The sequence below is a fragment of the Arvicanthis niloticus genome, chromosome 11 (assembly GCF_011762505.2).
Source record: "Arvicanthis niloticus isolate mArvNil1 chromosome 11, mArvNil1.pat.X, whole genome shotgun sequence".
Taxonomy (NCBI): Eukaryota; Metazoa; Chordata; class Mammalia; order Rodentia; family Muridae; genus Arvicanthis; species Arvicanthis niloticus.
The window spans coordinates 36,079,238-36,097,739 of record NC_047668.1 but is presented as its reverse complement, the minus strand read 5'-3'; the positions used below and the strand labels follow the sequence as shown (position 1 = coordinate 36,097,739).

The 18,502-nt window shown below is 43.9% G+C and overlaps 1 long non-coding RNA gene across 1 annotated transcript; it reads right to left on the bottom strand.

The window, feature by feature from the left end:
* Nucleotides 1-8,886: 8,886 nt before the first annotated feature.
* Nucleotides 8,887-18,119, bottom strand: LOC143443869 (uncharacterized). The gene is made up of 3 exons (XR_013113191.1): nucleotides 16,882-18,119; nucleotides 13,842-13,945; nucleotides 8,887-10,340 (listed from the first exon to the last, which is right to left on the bottom strand). It is a non-coding gene; the product is annotated as an uncharacterized LOC143443869 (long non-coding RNA).
* Nucleotides 18,120-18,502: the final 383 nt, after the last annotated feature.

Genomic DNA, 18,502 nt, shown 5'->3' with positions numbered 1-18,502 from the left:
TTGTCAGTGAGTCTTTTTGTAGAAAGATGGATCCTGGACACATAGACATACCTGGTCTCAAATGTCCAGGAATATTCAGGTGTATATTATTTGTATAGATTCCCTCTGCATTTGGTAGTTTCATGTAGGAAAGACACTATGTGATGCAGATAACATCAAATGTCCATGAGCTACCAAACACTGCAGCTCAGCTGCACAGCACAGTGCGACATCTGTGGGTTCCTTTGTGACCCAGAGGCAGCCTGGAGCTGGCAATGCTCTGACTCATGAGTGCATGTCACAGTGTGTACCACTATCCTTGGGAAAGGTCAAATGTAACCTCTGATGTGTGGCTTAAATTGGATGCACATTGCTTTTACACCATGGAATTGGGAGTGTGTGTAAAACTGTAGAGTTACATTTTATGCTTTACACTTTAGTATAAATGATAAAAAACAACAAATAAGAAAATCCATGGAGACACACACTGAGTTCCTATTGGAGAAGAACATTTAGAACAGTCTTAATAAGGCTTTCTTTCCATGATGACTTTCCTGTCTTTACTGCATACTGGTCTATATTACCCACAATGGATCTTTGCCAATTCCAAGAGGAACTTCATGGCAATTCACCTTCTTTTCAGTGTCTACATCTCCCTTTGTAGCTCAGTTCCCTCATACTCAGTCCTTCACTGTCATTAGATCTAGCTTGTCATATATCTCACACTGTCAACACACAGAAATATATGGGCATTTAAATGGCTATGCCACTATTTCTCCCAGTCTACCCAGCTTTCCATTCCAGATTTCCCACCCCCTTGTTCCCCTCCCGACCTTTCTCCTACCCAGTTCCCTCCATCCAGTATTTCAGATGTCTATTCTATTTCCCCTTTGGGGTGAGATTCAGTGTAGGGGACATGTTTGAGGTGGGGGAGGCTTCTGGGAGTCTATGGGGGTGACACTAGCTGAGACCTCTACCAGCAGGGGATATGGATCCTGAAGAGCTCTCCTGCTGTAGCCAGGAAGGACTTTCAGTGGAGGGAGGGTGACACCAACTCACCCCCAAAACCTTCAACCAGAAATTTGTCTGGTCTACAAAAAGTGCAAGGATAAAGTTGGAGCAGAGATCAAGAGAATGGCCAACTAATAATTGGCCCCACTTGAGACCCATCTCATGGGAGACAGCCAACTCCTGACACTATGGGTGATATTGTACTGTGCTTGCAGACAAGAGTCTAGCATAACTATCTTTTGAGAGGCTACATCTATCAGCTGATAGAAGCAGATGCAGAGACCCACAGCCAAACAATAGGCAGAGCTTTGGGAGTCTTGTGGAAGAGTCAGGGGAAGAATGAAAGGAGCCAGAGGGACAACTCCAAGGAGACCTACAAAGTAAACTAACCTGTGCCCATGGAGGCTCACTGAGACTGAACGACCAACTAAACAGCATGCATAAGCTGGACTTAGGCCCCTACACATGTGTAGCAGACGTGCAGCTTCTTCTTCATGCGGGTCCCCTAACAATTAGAACAGGGGCTGTCTATGACTCTGTTGCCTGCCCTGGGATACCTTTACCACAGCTGGACTGCCTTGTCTGGCCTCAGTGGGAGAAGATGCGCTTACTCCTGCTGCAACTTGATATACTGGAGTGGGTTGGTATCCATGAGGGGCTTCTCCTTCTCTGAGGAAAAGGAAATGGAGAATGGGGGAAAAGATGTGAGGGAGGGACTGGGAGGAGAGGAGAGAGGGAGGTTTTGAACAGGCTATAAAGTGAATAAGTATATTAATTAATGAGACCAAAATAAAAGGCTATCCCACTGACCAACAACTCCTATTTGTCCTATCTGTGTAGGCTGGCACTCCCTTTTATGAACTATTATCCCACAATCCTTCACTTTCCAAACTTTGAAACCTCATCCTTCATTTAGCCCATACTCATGTTCCTTTCCTACTGACTTAGGACCAACAGCAGCAGTGAGGGGCTACTGATGGCACCATTGCTCAGATCTCTTCTTCTGTTCTGCACTGTCTGCACTAGGTCTGCAGTCTGGTCGAGGCTGTTGATGATGTGTTTTACTAAAAAGAAGGAGGAGGAGGAGGAGGAAGAAAAGGAAGAGGAAGAGGAGGAGAAGGAGGAAGAGGAAGAAGAGGAGGAGAAGGAGGAGGAGGAAGAAAAGGAAGAGGAAGAGGAGGAGAAGGAGGAAGAGGAAGAAGAGGAGGAGAAGGAGGAGGAGAAAGAGGAGGAGAAGGAGGAGGAAGAAGAGGAGGAGGCAGGGATATATTTGGTGGAGGTGAGGTATGGTATCAGAGAGATAGCTCTGCAGGCCCATGCTGAGGCATCCCTTCCCCCTGAGGTACCAGTCACACATATGATATAGTATAGAATAGAGTTTATTTAGGACATGGGGAAGGGAGTTGAGAAAATAGAGACAGAGAAAGGCAGAGAGACACAGAGAGACAGAGAGACAGAGAGAAAAGAAGAAGGAGGAGGAAGAGGAGGAGGAAGAGGAGGAGGAGGAAGAGGAGTAGAAAGAGGAAGAGGAAGGGGAGCAAGAGGAGGAGGAAAATGAGGAGGAGGGGAGGAGAAAGAGGAGGAAGAGCAGGAGGAGGAGGAGGAGGAGGAGGAGGAAGAGGAGGAGGAGAGGCTGGCCATGAGCACATGGAGAAAGAGGTGTGGGGGTGATGGGGAGAGAGAGGGAAGAGGGTAAGGGAGCAGGAGCAAGAGGAGAAGAGAGTGAGGAGGGGGCAAGCAGCTCCTTTTATAGTGACTCGGGCACATCTGGCTGTTGTCAGGTAACTGTGGGGCGGAGCCTAGACAAAATGCCAACAGTTGGTGTGTTAGATTCCAGATAGGGATGGAGTCTTTACTGATTTTGTTCATGGATTGCCTAAACCTGCAGCAGGGCCTGATATTCAACTGTCAAGAATGCAGGAACAAGCCACTTGGATGTGCCCCTTACAGCCCCAGTATTCCCTGGAGCTGCCCTATATCTGCCTGTCTGCAGTAGTTGGGGACATATGTTCCTATTTTACTCAGGTATTGGCCAGCTATTGGTCTTATTTGGCTAAGCATAACTGGGTATAAAAGGCTCCTTAGTAAATTTAATAAGAGTCCATGGTTCTGTGACTAAGATATCTCAAGATGCTTGGTGGTCCTAAGCCAAAGATGAGATTTGTTTCTTTTAGCTAGAGGAGGGATTAAGGCATTTACCCCTAGGCTATATCTCCTCTAAGTGTTGCCTGCATAAAAGCCCAGGTGTGCTCCTCTTCCTCACCTGGGTCCCTCTGCTTGGGTCTGTGTCATCGAGAAGCTGTTTTTACAACCCCACCCACAAAACTTTCAACCTAAAATTTATCCTGTCTACAAGTAATACAGGCATAGGGGATGGAGCAGAGACTGAGGGAATGGCCAACTAATAACCAGCCCAACTTGAGACTGATCCCATGGACAAGTACAAACCCCTACTACTATTAATGATACTCTGTTATGCTTTCAGATAGGAACATGTTGTCCTCTGAGAGGCTCCACTGAGCAGCTGACTCAGACAGATACAGGCAAACAGTGAATGGAGCTTGGGGACCCTTATGGAAGAATTAGGAGGAAGGATTGCTGGCCCCAGAAATGATAGGAATGCCATAGGAAGACCAAAAGAATCAACTAACCTGGACCCTTGGGGCTCTCAGAATCTGAACCCACCAACCAAAGAACATACATGGGCTGGACCTAGGCCTCTCTGCTTATATGTAGCAGATGTATAGCTTGACTTTCGTGTGAATCCTGAACAACTAGAGTGAGGCTATCCAAAAAGCTGTTGCATGTATACAGGATATTTTCTACTAGCTGGGTTGCCTTGTCTGGGTTCAGTGAGAGAGGAAGCGCTTAGCCTCACAGAGACTTGAAGTGCCAGGGTGGGGGAGATAACTGGAGGGCCCCCTTTGCTCAGAGGAGAAGGGGAGGGGGAATGGAGGAAGGATTGTGGGAGGGGGTGACTGGGAGGGGGGCAGTGAGCAGGATGTAAATTGAATAAGTAAAAAAAAAAGAGATTAAATTAAAAAAGAAGCTGGTTTTATATTTTGTGCCAGCATTTTATTCTCCGCTGAATTACTTAAACATACTCTTGAACATTCTCTAAGGATCTACCACTTTCTCTGATCGGCTTTGCAATTAAACTTAAAAAAAAAAAAAAAAGACAATCAAAAGTTATTGTGGAGATGCTCTCACCTTTCTATATCACTGATGGGACTGTTAATGGAAAACAGTATAAGCAGGTCCTGAAAAATCTAAAAATAGAACTGCTGTAAGATCCAGAAACTCCACTCCTGCAGTTTTCATCCAAGAGAACTGAAGACAAGGATTGAGAATTTGTACGATAGATGTTTGAACACCCAGGATCATAGGAACATTGCTCATGATAGCCCAAAGGAGGAAACAACCCTCATATTCAGTACACACATGCATATGCACACAAGTACACACAGGTACATATACATTGTGTATACAGATCCATGGATACATATAAAACAGAATATTTGGCTTCAGGAAAGAAATTCAGACAAACTACAACTTAGATGAACCTTGATGATACCGTGAAGAGTGAAATAAGCCAGTTAAGAAAGGAAGGAGACTATGGAATCTAACTTATAAGATGTCCCTAGAACGATAGACTTCATAGACACAGAAAGTAGCCAGTGGCTTTGGAGGGCTGTGAGGAGGGAGGCATGGGGAGATATATGTAACCAGAAAAAGCTCTGGTTTGTGATAAAAAGCATTTTGGCTTTGAGTGGGTGATGGCTATACAGCACCATGGCTGTGCCTAACAGAGCTGCACTTCGAACTGTCCTACGACCTTTTTGTCCAGTTGATGCACGCCTTCCCATTCTCAGTCACTCCGCTCCAGGTTTTCTTCCCTACAATCCAGGGCTATATTCTATAGCCAAGGTTATGTGGCTCATGGTCAAGATTACTTAAAGCAGCTTTGACACAGTCAACCATGTCTTGTTCCTGGAATACTTTCCCACACAATGGTCCTGGCACCACACACTCTGACTTTCCCACTCTCCCTGCAGTTTTTAGAGCCCTTAGCTGGTTACCTAACTCTTAACTATGGAGGCAGCCCCTGGCATGGCTGCCATGTCAGGCCAGTCCAGTGTGCTTCTAGGCCTGTATAGTCTGATCCAACTTTAGAATTCTAAATGCCACCTGCAGCTGATGCTCAATGTTCTGGGTTCCAGCTGGACTTTGTTCTTGGCCTTAAGGACTGTTCCCCAGATTAGCTTTTGTCATAAATCCTACATCAATTTCAAAAGTACATCCTGAATCATTTCCTAACCCTGCTTCTCATGCTCCTCTGGCTCTGTACCAGCTGCGTATGCCCCAGCATTTTGCTCAACACTGAGTCTGCTCACACATCTTTCCTACCATCTGTACCATGGCTGTAGGCCCAGGAAACAGCTTCTTTCATCTGCATCCCTAAAATGCCCCCTGAGTGGCCTGTATCATCTTTTCTTCCAGCCATCTCCTCACACCATTGCAGCCTGGATAAATGCTCTCATCCTCAAGATCAGACCTGTCCTTGCCTTCCATTTCCCCTATGACAGCAAGCATCCTGTTTGTGGTCCGTAAAAGACATGCTGTTCTGTTTCCAGTGTCTAGACCTCATATCTTGCCAGTTCCTTGCTCCTTCCCTCCATCCAGGGTCTCTGTCCAGGTAGTGTTGTGGAATGCTCTCACCTTGCCTGGTAGTGCAAAGAGATGGCCAACCTTAGCAAGCTTCGGGGAGGGGGGGTGATGTGTGTGTCCTCCATAGTAGTTTTCATGAGATACTGTGTCAAGTGGTTTTTTTTTTTTTTTTTTTTTCCTTCAGATCGTCTCTTGTCCTGGATTAAAAGTCGCAAATTCTTTGAAGTTTCTTTCATCAAAGAGAGAGAAAAGATTCAATATCACCTTTACTCCATGCTCCAGTCTGTTAGAATGTGCAGGTTTTATGTAACAGCTATACGACTGAACATGTACATGTTCAAATGGGAACGTGAAGAGCATTTGCCATGCGTGTTTAAGTGTGCAACAGAAACCTTCAACTTTCAGTAGATCAAAGACATGAACCCTGGGGCAGCAGATTGATCAGACCCTTTCCCCCACCTTTCTGGGTGTCCTTGAGATGACACAGCAGGTAAACGTCACTTCAGTGAGTGAACAGATTTGTATTGGTACAAATTTGAATGGATTTACACAAGCAGAGAGTCCTCTTCAATGGGGCTTCTGCTGTGGGCTATATGTAGCGTATATATAGATATGTAGATGTAAGGATAGCCTCTTTTCTGTCAGCAGAGTTTAAAGTTCTTGCCCTGCTTGAGTTTCTGCCTCGACTTTCTTCAGTGATTGACGGCTAACTGGAAATATAAGATAAAATAAATCCCTCCCTTTCCAAGTTGCTTTTGATTATGATGCTTTTATCACAATAAAAGCCTAAGATGGAGGCCCTGGGCTATGGAAGGCTCTTCAGGATGAGGTCAGTCCTGTGGTTGAGCAACAGCACCCTTGTGGAGCTGTGACTGAGTGCATCATGGTGGGAGGCTCTCCCCCATAACCTCCCTGCCCTACGGCAGTCAGCACCTCCCTGTGTAACTACCACAAGAGTTCAGAGTATCTAGCTTGAGAGCCTCTCACGGGCACACTGAGCCATGAACTCAGCCTAGGGTTGGGCTGCACCTACTTGAAAGTGGCCCAAGAAATGAACTTTATTTATGTTTATGCCAGGACTGCTTTCCAGCACATTCTGTCCCTTCCAAGAAAACTTCTCAGAAGTAATTCACCTTTGTCTGGCATCTTGTGTGGGCACATTATGAAGGGGGTGGGGGTGAATGAAAGCATTTGAGGGTGTTCACAGGCCATTCCTAGGCCTCTGTGTCTTCTTCCTGTCTGGCGCTCACTATTCTCAGGACAGACACATGAGTTCATCTCCAGCAGGGGTCGAGGAACTTGTGAGAACCTGCTCAGATGGATGGCAGACCTGCTGTAGGGCTCCCTGGTCTGAAGACAGGTACCCACAGCTCAGGTGTTTCCTCAGTAGTCTTGTCCCATGCCTGGGCAGGAGATCTATGATGGAGGGTCGCCAAGTCCAGGATGGAGGTGCTGCCATCCTGTCATGGGTTGTCAGTAGCAGTGGGGACTGAGGCTCAGCTCTGTGGCACCTTAGGAGAACTCCATTAATCTAGGGACATCTACTTTGATTTATATATATATACAGACATAGCTATGTGTTGGGTACTGAGGGTACTGGGAATTGAACCACAGCCCTGAGTTGGCTACATTACTATTTTAACAATTTCTACAGCAAATTCTGTTAATTGTGCTTTAATTCTTGATTCTCAGCTGGAGAGAGAGAGAGAGAGAGAGAAAGAGAGAGAGAGAGAGAGAGAGAGAGAGAGAGAGAGAGAGAGAGAGAGAGATATCAGATTGCAGTGTGAGGGTCTCTTTTTTCTTTTTATGTATCCATATTTTTTTTTTTCAGGTCAAAGATGAAGATCAAAGCTTGCCTTGGCCATGAGAGCAGCTGGAGGCCTGGCTGAGCTCTGCCCATATAATGCTTTCAGATCTTTCAAAACTTCTTCGGTGGAGCCGGAATCACCATTTTTAATTTATTTCCTCAGAGCCATGGTGATCTCTGCTCATCCTGACATCACAGGGGTCTGGAATGAACAGGTTGAAATGCTGAGCTGATCTCCCCATGAAACCCAAGGGGAGGAGATAAGTGACTTTTACAAAATTCTTGTCAAAGCAGAAAGCAAATGATCAAAGATAATAAGTGGAAGCAAGAGTTCATTGAGCATTAATCACGCATGCGCAGGTCTTCAGCAGCCCACGAGACGCATTGCACGCTGAGGCAGCATGGAAACATCCGTTTGAGGACAGAGCTCGGGTGGTGTGCAGACGGCAGATGCTGTCAAGTTCATTTCTATTCTGTTTGTGGGCTGTTTCCTTTACCCACTGCTAAGGCAACTGTCTTAGTCACTTAAAAGTGTCTGTGAGCCTTTCTTTCCCTGCTTTCCTTTGTTGGAACTGCGATTCGTAGCCCTCTAATCCCATCTTCCAGATGCTGTTGTTTCCATGGTACCAATGCTTTTGGGGTTTCTGAATTTGTTTTGAACAATACATAACAGTCACTGTGGATCTCAGTTTTCCACTTCCTTAAAATGGGGATAATGACAGCACATGACAGTGCAGCAGTTGAGGATGAGCCATGGGGTATTCATACACTGAGCATTTTTTAGCACTCACGCATGCACTCATACACACACACACACACACACACACACACACACACACACACACACATACACACACACACACACACACACACACACACACGTGCACGCGCACACTCACGCACTCGCGCAGGCAGGCTGCAGTGAATGTTAAATTCTAATTCCCTCCCTTTCAATCCACTTCCTTCATCATTCCTGCCATTTCTGGCCATGTATAGACAGAATGCCGATGATCTAGGGGAAGAAACCCTTCTTATTTCCCCATAGCTTCTGTAAATGTGAGTGAAAGTCAGGAAGCAGGAGAAACTAAGTAGAAAGTGAGGTGTACCCTCATCTCTCTCCCAGGGAGCTCAGCACTTGGGTTGAAGGGACAATGCAGGAAAGGGCTCTGGCTGTGTGAGGGGAAGTGGCCATGGAAGGGTGGCCAGGACAGAGGTGGGGCAATGCTCTCCAGGAGGGTGGCTTTGAGATTCTGCATTGAGCTGAGCTGGGCTGTACAGTCTTCATTTCTTAGGGAGACATTGTCCGTAGGTGGGAATCTTGTTCAAGGGAGGAAACTCCTATCCCCATGTTAGCAGTTCCTGGGGAGCTTCTGTCTCCAGTGGCTGTAAGGTCACAACAGCACACCTGACAAGAGTTCAGGGGTGCAACTCCCCAAGCACTGCTTTTGATCTGCATTGGGGGGAGTCCTCATTCCTGTGGTGTGACATACAAATTTTGAAGCCTCGGGCTCTATATAGATCCAACACACCAGAACATAGAAACACTTTATTTTATTACTTGTATAACAAATGTTCATTCAGCATAACTCCTTTCTACGAAGTTATTAACCTCCTCATAGCCTCGTAAGAAAGCCTGTACCTCCCTATACACCTGAAACTTGATTTGAATGACACCATTCCTAGTGTGATCTAAGCTACTTGAAGAAGGACTTTATGAATGTTAAGTGTTGTGACTCCAGATGGCTTTAATATCCTGGTCTTAGCTTCCTGCTACAGGCAGAATGATGCTGGTTCTGAGTGTGTTAAAGCTGATATGGGAGAGAATACAGGGGCATTCAGTGACAGAAGGACCACTTAAGTCCCATTTAGGAAAGGGGCTCTTCCTCAAGCCTAGAGACTGAGGGGAACTGGATCATGTTAAGTTCATTGGCACATGTTGGACAGCCAGGCTGACTCATATCTTTGGTGTTGGCTTCAGGACCTGAGATGAGCAGATGTACAGGTATCACAAGGTCATAGTTTAAGCATGAAGACTCATGTGATGTGAGTGTCTCTACTTGGTTGGAGTTCAAGGCGATTCATGGTTGCAAGAGCTAGGTTAAGGCTTGGCATCCTCACAAGAAGCGTAACAGATGCTGTGGATCTCCTCTGGGCTGAGGATGCTGAACAGCTAGTTTTCATTTCCACACTTCTCAAAGTGAACACAGTGGCCACTCAGGTTGAAATAGATGCCTCGCCTTGGCACTCCTTAGTGGTTTTCTGACTTTCTCAGAGGGAGTTGGTAACTTGCTAGGAACGCAGTCTTTACATAGGCAGGGAGCTGCACTTTCTCTCTCAAGATTCTGTGTCTACATATCTGTCTGTGGATTTGTGCACAGGAGTGTAGGTGAGGAGGCCAGAAGTGGGCATCTGATCTCCTGGAGCTGAAGTCACAGGCAGTCAGTCATGACCCAAGAGCTGTTGGTTCTGGAGACTGAACTTGAATCTTCTGGAAGACTAATATACACTCTTAATTGCTGGGCCATGTTTCCAACCACATTTGCTGGCTTTCTAATTGACACTCAGGCAGATAGCCTCTCTCTGTGTGAATCCGTATTTCATGTTTTCCCACATTTGTCCATCATATCCCCTTAAGTAACAAATGATTGTCAAAAGCCACAGAGCAGTCTTCCTGTCTATAACCCTTGGACTAATAAGCTTCAGTGATTTCCATACCTGTGGCAAGAATGATAATCGGTGAGAAGAGTGTGCTGCTTCCCTAATAGAGACAGCTTCTGGTCCCAGGTTCAGATGGAAGTGAGCATTTTGTCAGTGGGATGTGGATACATGCCACTTCTTTGACTCTATAATGATCTGCATGGAAGGTGATGACATTCTAGACAAGGGAAACATAAATGAACGGTCAGGAAGAGAGGAACTGTGAGTAGCTAGCTATCTGTTTATTCCATTTGGGGCTGTTTGCCTAAGCAGGAAGTTATTCTTCATGACCATCATTCCCATGTGCATGCATGGCTCTCCTTAGGGTTTAAGGTCAGAGCATGTTCAAAAGGTTTACAACTTTAAATGCTGCATGGCTGTTCCAGCATTGAACACACAGCTTTCAGTCCTCTACCTAAACACTTAGGTAATGCAGCCAGGCTGGAACAGGCTACCTACATTAGCTTGAATTCAGGAGATAGTCTTGTGAGACAAAGTCTAATCTGGAAAAAATTAACCCTGTCTAAGTTAGCTCTTTGAGAAGTCAATCATTTTGTGTTGAGAATTAACAATAGATTCCTATGTTCATGTATAAATGTTATGATATGGTAATTTTGAACAAGGTAGTTTAAAAGGATAGCTTAGCAACTGGGAGCTCTTCTCTCTCTCTCTCTCTCTCTCTCTCTCTCTCTCTCTCTCTCTCTCTTACACACACACACACACACACACACACACACACACACACACACACTCCCCTCTATCCAAACAAATCACTACTTCCTAGTACTTTTCCAACACCCCACTAGAATCTCCCCACTACCATACTCACTCAATTAATTTATTTAGCTAAACACAGGCTCAACCATATTGTGGAGCTAATATAAGTATACCATTCTAGACTGATTTGGGGTATATGCACAGTAAGGCAAACTATCTCATAAACTGAACTTTTAGGGGAGAGGAAATTCTATATTTACCATCTTATGCCTATGCATGACTGCCCGTGCACATTATCAAATCAGTTGCATCTTGGAAAAGACTGTGAGTAGAGAAAAAAGGCTATGTAACCTGTCAATCAAAACAGAGAACTTTCATGCTCCTGCTTCTAATGATCAACTCCTCCAGGACCCATGGAGAGCAGCCCTAAGGGCTAGTCCAGAGTCTTTGAGCAAATCTCATTCAAGGCCTGCAGCCCTACTGCAGGATATCTCTACTTCCATTTTGCCTTTGAATAAACTCTCTTATAACTTTGATATTTGTGTGTACTTTTAAATTCTTTGAACTAGACGTTAAAAACAGGAAATACTCAGTCCATACAGTGATCATTGGTTACCATTTCTTCATTCAAGAGACTCAGTGTTTCAACCCAGATGAATAACGAACGATGCTACAATACTGTGCCATGTGATGAAAAGTCCAATAATGCATCCCATGGTCAAAGTATATAGCTATTCTAAGGAAATAATGGAATAAATGCAGTTTTCTTGGGAAAATTATTTTTTATGTTATTAGATAAGAGTGAAATGAGAAGACAGATGACACATGCTCCTAAAAAGAAATCAATGTCTATTGTGTTAGCACTGTGTCTATGAAATATGCAAACAATTGAGGTAGATGCCTTTTTCATTTCTTAAGGCAGGGCTTCACTAAATGGCCAAGGCTGGCTTAAAATTTGTCATCCTCCTGCTTCAGCATCCTGAGTCTTGGGATTATCAGGCACCACTATGCCTGGTTTCAAAATTAATCTATTAATCCAGGAGAAATTATTTCTCTAAGTTTAATAGAATAATGAATATCCAACAAGATCAAAGTCTTCTTATGGACAAAGTCATAGCTTGTTTAACATCAATAAATTATTTTCAAGGTTCAATATGCCAGAGAGCATAATATTAGCAGAGTGATACACATATCAACATCAGAGTCCTTAGCTGATGGACATTTTCATGGATGCTCCAGGGAAGATATCCCATAGTGGCTGAACAGGAACAGGGGAAAGGAGCTAACAAGAGAGGTTTTTGTTTCACAACTTGGGATATTTGAACTGGAAAGTGGACACGTGTGGAAAGGACAGACAGATGCAGGAGAGCTATGAGACCCTGATTCTCCATCTCCTGCTAACCCCTATGGCTTTCATTAACATCCCTGCAAGAGGCTTTTGGATCCCAGCAGGAGGCAGACATTGCAGTCTGTATATCCGACCTCTCCAGACCATGGCACTCTTTTGCCCTTCTCCACTCTGCTGGGTACACCCTCTCTGTGGAGTTTGATACTGCTCTCTGAGGTATCCTGGGTACAGGCATTATTTTCTCCTCATCAAATATCTATCCTCCCTGCAGACCTTGGTGGACCATAGGTGGGGCCAGACGTCATCATCTCTGATTCCTCTCAGCGGTATGTATAAAGCTGCCCCGGAAACCCTTTGTAAATGGAAGATGCCCATATTTGGAAATCAAGGATAGCATATATGCTGATAGATCTTCAGGTACATAGTATTAAGTAAATCTGCCTTGTCTCACTGTGGTGTGGAGGCATCTGGGAGATTCAAAGGTGAAGGAATGTAGCTGGGATTTAGGAAAGGGATTCACAGAAACAGACAATTCACAGAAGCAGATCTGACCCAGGGCTGATATTTTCTTGTCCCTCCACACTAAACACTGACCAATTTAACATATTGGAGATAGCCCCATGAGTTCTGTGTTTCCTAAGTTTTAAGTCAATGGAGATGGGTCCGGAGGAAGTTATTATTCTCTTAGTGATTGTGCTTAAACAAGCCACCACTCTCTGGATCTACAGCTCCATATCTACACTGCTTTTAGGACACACTGATTCGGGATGTGAAGCCTTTGGTGGCTGTCTTAGTTCTCTCTCCTGTTGCTGTGATAAAATAGCCTGACAAGCACTGTTCACAGCTCATCATGGTAGGGAAGGCAAGGGAGTAGGGGCTTGAAGTAGCTTGATAACTAGCTACCGAGAGGTGGAGAAACATCTCTGACATGATGAGACATCATGTCAGTAGTACATTCCCACTGACATGATGTTATACTTAAATGCATATTCAAAGCAATGCTAGCCTGAACCCTTTGAAACTGTGACCCAAAGTAATGTTCTGACTTTGTGATGCTTACATCTAGTGTTTTGGTCATGGCTATGCAAAAGTCACTACCCTTCTCCTGTCCTGGAATTCTGGTAGGACCTATAAATCTTCCCCAAACAAACCTACACAAAAGCCCATTTCTGTGTGTGGCCTCCTCCCTGCTGTCTCTGAAGGGTGAGCTGAAGAACTGCCACAAATCTACCTAACAGGGAAGTGTCTTCCCTCTTCGCTGTGTATGCCAAGCCTCAAATTTGCTCTGAATCCCAGTTTTAAATGAACAATTTGTCACAAGAGAAACATTTTTCTTGGTGGTAAATATATGTTGTTTAAGTTTTCTAGCTGCTACTCTGGTGAAAATGTAAGAGTTAAGAACCAATAAAATATCCATCCCTCACCCAGCCAAATCCTGTGGAATCTATTTTGCCACTTCCAAATATAAAATATATTTTTTTGAAGTCAAGTGTTCACTAAAGCTGTCTCCACTGCCTCCCCATGCACTGTTCTTTTCATACCGCTGTCATACTGCCAAAGCTGTTGGGGGATTTATTTTTAAATTTAGAGATATGAATTTGGCTTTCTACTCACTTTTAGAAGCATTTAAGTTTCTTCAGCTTTTAGAATGATGCTGTTCTGTCAAGAGATGCGGTTTCTCTCTTAGATGTTTGCACTGTTGGATTAGTCGGGGTTCTCTGGAGGGACACAAATAATAGAACAAGAACTCTGTAGCCGCCCGCGGCCACAAGTCAACTGGGTTCACCTGAAAGGGGGGCTGGGAATGAAAGGGGCTGGAGGGCGAGAAGAGATGAGGCCAAGACAAAGTTCTCTGATCAAGGCCCCAAGCTTTAATGTTCAGCTCTCAATTTAAAGGGGAAGACCCAACCCACAACCCCTCCTGGTTTCAGATGGGTGGGATAATCCATAGTCCATTCCAGGTCACGGCCGGAGATGCCTCAAGGCAAGCCCAGGGGCAGTTCTGCTGTGTTCCGGGAAACCAAGGTGGGTAACTCCACCTAGATCCCGTCACTTGACCTTGTTGTGGTAACCAAGGTCTCTTCAGGCTTGCTCATGGGGGGAGAGTACAGTTTCCCCCGTTTTAGTTAACTAAAAAGAAAAGAGAGAGGTGGAACAGGAATAGGGTCGTCGTCGTGATATCTGGCTACTTCCTGCTGACATTGGGGGCGACGTGTCTCTAGGGGGAACCTAGGAGAATGGGTATGTAGGAGAGTCGGCTGTGTCCTGCTGTCCAGGGTTTATGGAGCCCATCTGAGGATAGGTCAGGAGGAACAGGTCCAGTAGAAGCAGCTGTGTGGGGTACACGACTTCATCCCATCTGAGGTGCGGAGTAGCTGGGCTTGTTGGGAGAGATCTTTATGTGAAGGCAACTTATCTGCTTGAGACACAAGGTTCAAACGTTAACAGCAATATGATTATCCAAGCCAAGTAGGAAATAAGGTTGAAAATGGAACTGTTTTAGTATCTCATCCAACTGCTTGTTGACAGGGATCAGATACAAAGTCTATGACTACTCAGGCTGGTAGATTTCAACAAAAGCTGTCTGTTTACAATAATTTATAGCCCTCTGTTTCAGTGTTTTTCCATGGAGACCTAAGACTTTGAGCGGGCAAATAAGCCAGGCCTATTGCTGAATTTTACAAGTGGGATTTATTAACTTGACTTACACAAGGTTGGGTAGGGCAACAATGACAATCTACATGCTGGAGAGGCTGTGAACCCAGGAGCTACTCAGTCCAGACTCTCATGTTTCTTGTGCCTCCACAGTCTTAATCAGCTCCTGGAGGACTGGAAGATTCTAGAGAGCCACTGGTCTTCAGTCCATGATGGAATGCGGAGGAAAATGGGTGTTGATGTCAGCAAATGCTGGCAGCAACAGTGCAGAAATGATTCTTCAGAGCTTCCTGTCTGGATTAAGGGTCCAAATAAGTTTCATCTGGTTTGTCCTTCTCTGTGTTTCTGGGCTTTGTTGACTGAAGACAATGTCACATCATTTCAAATACACAACAGTGTGAAAGGTCAAAACAAATATGCCCCTCGCCCTATCCATCAATTCTACAGAAATGACCTTCAGTGAAGATTACCTGAAAGGACAACCATAAACTTCATCAAAAGAGCTTAAAGAAAACTCAAGTAACTCAATGAACTTACAGAGAATGAACTCAAAGTGTATCTGAGTGATGGCCACGAAAACAATCATGAGGTGGAGTGAAATTATAAAAGCTACCCAGAAGCAGAAAACTAAATTCACTAAAGAGATAGAAACATTGAAGAGAGCTCATGCTGAAATGATGGTAGTGCAGACAAATTGAAGAACCCAATAAGAAACTCAGGAGAGAGGATCAAGTAGAAGACAGAATTTCATGTCTCAAAGGCAAAGTTGAGGTATTAAACCCCACACAAGCCAAAACTATGAAAAAAAATCAGGAGAGGAACATACAAAAACTGTGAGATACCATGACAAAAAAAAAAAAAAAAACCCTTCAAATTATAGTCATAGATGAGGGCAAAGAATCCTAGGACAATAGCATAGACCAGATCTTCAATAAGATAATAGAAAAAAAACTTACTCAAATTTAGGAATGACACACCCACACAGATGCAAGAGGCACAGAAAGCACCAAACAGATAAGACCATAAAAGAAACCCCCCAAAGCATATCATACACACATAAGTACACATACATACATATATGCATAGTATAAGTATATTCTCATGTATACACAAGTATACAGAACAAAGAAGGTATATTGAAAGATGAAAGAGGAAAAAAATGTTACATGTATGAAGGAAACCTAATCAGAAAGCTGATTTCTCAATAGAAACTCTGAAAGCCAGAGAGCTTTGAAGCAAGGCACACCAAGTCCACAAAGGTCATGTCTTCAGAATTAGGGTGTAACAACTAAACTGTAACAACTAAAACTATTGTTTTAGTTCAACTGTTCAACCACAGTTGAAGGAGAAGGAAGAAACTTCCCATGCTACAAATAGGCTAAATGTTTACCAGAACAATCCTATGGAGGAAACTGGGATGGAGTTGGGGTTGGGGGAGAAGGGAATAAGCAGGCCAAGATCCCTAGAAGGAAGCCCATGAAGTGTAAGCACTGAAACAGTGTGTCAGAGTAAATATTGGAACTCAAGCCTCATGGCAAGTCATTAGTTGAATGAGGCACATATTTAAAAAGAAGTTAAAACCAATACTAAAGGAGATTCTGAGTTACTTGCCAGTATGTTCAAGATGAAGTTGGAGGTCACCAGAATCCAGATCACAAGAGGAAAGTGAATTCATGTGTATCTTTAAAATCTATCTCTAAGTCGTGTCTGATAGTGCAGGACTGTAATCTCAGTTAGTTGGGAGGTTGAGATAAGAAGAGCATAGCCCACCAGGACTGCATAGTGAGTTCAAGGCTAACCTGGGAAAGTTCGTGAGGCTAGTGTTGGGATAATTTTTCTGGAGTTTCTGCCCTCTTCTAGCTCATGCAGCTCCTGAATGAAAGCCACAGAGACATGATTTTTTTTTCCAACAAGCTCTAAGCCTGGAATGGGCAGTTCTGAGCTATTCTAACCTACATCCCAGCCATAGGCTCCATGTTACTTGCGGTTTGTGTCTCACCTGGCTTGCTCTGTCCACGTGTGTCTTCAGAATGAGCTCCTTTTGGCCACATGCTCATGGTCCATGCTCATGGTCCATCTTGCCTCACAGTAGCCTCCTTCTTTAGTCTCTGCTCTTCTTCTCTTCATGGTCTCTCTTGAAACCTCTTACTCCATTTTAAGTCCTGACTTCCCATCCTCTCTGCCCAGTCATTGGGTCCAGACTTTTATTAACCAATCAGGGACTATCTGGGAACTTTCTTTGCAAAACATTGTTTAATTCAGTCTGGTCAGGAGCACAGAATTCAGCTTCTGAATACATAGTGTAGAAGGGTAACCCAACAGGCTTGCCTCCAAATAAGAAGGAAAAGAGAGCCAAAGGTGCTCAGGTGTAGTGTAGAGTGTTTTCCCAGCATGTCCAAGGCCCCGGGGATCATCCTTAGTGCTTCCTACTCCCTGTAAAATTCCCAGAGTTAAGAAACTATTTGCTATGCATTTCACTCTTACTAAAATTTAACCCTGATATGTCAAGCATCAGGGTTACCAAAAGTGTCAGAGCTTTCAAAAAATACTATGAAATTTATTTATTTCTCTCTTTTAAAATCTAGCTTACATTTTTTGAAACCTGTTTTTACTCACTGGCTTGAGACCATAGTGTTAATTTCAAATTATGTCTCAACTTACTTATTTTTTTCTAAGAGATAGGGTTCTTATTTTTCCCTTCTGTAACAGAGTCCGGTAATGTCTGCTAGCTTTACTTTGTTAAAATTTAAGGTGCCACACAAACCCACTCTGAAGGCAAGACACACAGATGGGTTGGGGTGCTACCCCATGACACATATAATGAATTCCTTCTAATCTCACTTTTTTGTCTTTTAGTGTCATTGGCATTCTTAGTTTTCCTCATGAAGGTTGTGAATAAAATATCAAGATAAACAATTATCAAGAAACATTAACCAATGGGAATGATCTTCTTGGAATGATCTTTTACCCATATTTGAATTGTAAATTAAATGAGGGTTGATAACTTGGATTGAAATAATTTCCAAAATGAGACTCTTCTGCATTTACTCACACTTAAGTCAGTAGAAAGCTTTCTGTTCTTAGTATTGAAATGAGACATAACACACATGAATGTTCATATTTAAAATGAGAGATAATACACATATTCATGTTTATAACACCATCACTCCTATCAGCTCAGAGTCTACAGGTTGATTGGTAGAACTACAAACACTGGGGACACTGGCTTGGCTTCACTCAGCTCATCACCGGTCTCATTGCTGCCCCATAAGCCTCAGTGTCTTTATCCTGGAAGTAAGAACCCAAGACAGATTTTACTTGCACCTAAGTGAGCTGGGAGCTGCAAGAACCCCATGGGATCCCATGAATAGCCTCTACAGACATCACAGCCAATTTTGGTTATTTTCTAATAGAAATATGGAACTGAGGTGATCTTAAAACTAGTTAGATATCCCAAAAGAAAATAAACATCTGACCTAGGAACAGTTGATGAGATCCTTGAGGTATCTTGTTCGGAGAATGGTTTGGATAAAAAGGGTGAAGAGTTTGGCACCTGGAGGAGCCTGGGCTTAAAATGTGCCCACAACCATTTCAGAATGCAGTACTTGGCACCTGTGTAG